Source organism: Micropterus salmoides, unplaced genomic scaffold, assembly GCF_014851395.1.
Source record: "Micropterus salmoides isolate LMB-PRFRI ecotype aquatic unplaced genomic scaffold, ASM1485139v1 Ms_hic_scaffold_8, whole genome shotgun sequence".
In the NCBI taxonomy this organism is placed as follows: domain Eukaryota; kingdom Metazoa; phylum Chordata; class Actinopteri; order Centrarchiformes; family Centrarchidae; genus Micropterus; species Micropterus salmoides.
Genome location: NW_024044570.1, coordinates 34,111,761 through 34,112,808, shown reverse-complemented (window position 1 = coordinate 34,112,808; position 1,048 = coordinate 34,111,761).

The following is a 1,048-nucleotide window of genomic DNA, read 5'->3' as shown; positions in this document are numbered from 1 at the left end:
CAGGAAATATTCCATAAGCTTCATTGTTATGCAGATGATACACAGTTGTATCTATCGATCAAACCAGATGAAACTCATCAGTTAGCTAAACTTCAAATGTGCCTTCAGGATGTTAAACCTGGAAGACCTGTAATTTTCTAATGTTAAACTCAGATAAAACTGAATGTTCTGGGGCCTAAGCACCTCCGTGACGCATTATCTAAAGATATAATTTCCCTTGATGGCATTGCCCTGGCCTCCAGCACCACTGTGAGGAATCTTGGAGTTATCTTTGATCAGGACATGTCGTTTAAGTCTCACATTAAGCAAATTTCAAGGACCGCCTTTTTTCACCTACGTAATATTGTGAAAATCAGGAACATCCTGTCTAAAAATGATGCAGAAAAACTAGTCCATGCATTTGTTACTTCTAGGCTGGATTACTGCAATTCCTTATTATCAGGCTGCTCGAAAAAGTCCATTAAGACTCTTAGCTGATCCAGAATGCTGCAGCACGTGTTCTGACAGGAACCAGGAAAGAGATCATATTTCTCCTGTTTAGCTTCTTTGCATTGGCTTCCAGTAAAATCCAGAATAGAATTTAAAATCATTCTTCTTACCTACAAAGCTCTTGGTGGTCAGGCACCATCTTATCTTAAAGAGCTCATAGTACCTTACTACCCCACCAGAGCACTGCGCTCCCAGAATGCAGGGTTACTTGTGGTTCCTAGAGTCTCCAAAAGTAGACTAGGAGCCAGAGCGTTCAGCTATCAAGCTCCTCTCCTGTGGAACCAGGTTCCAGTTTGGGTTCAGGAGGCAGACACCATCTCCACATTTAAGAGTAGGCTTAAGACTTTCCTCTTTGATAAAGCTTATCGTTAGGGCTGACTCAGGTGAGTCCTGAACCATCCTTAGTTATGCTGCTATAGGCCTAGACTGGGGGATTTCCTATGATGCACTGAGCTCCTCTCTCCTCTACTTTCTCTCCCTCTGTATGCAACCTCATCCCATTATTGCATGTTACTAACACAACTTCTCCCCTTTCCGGTAGTCTTGTGCTTTCTCGTCC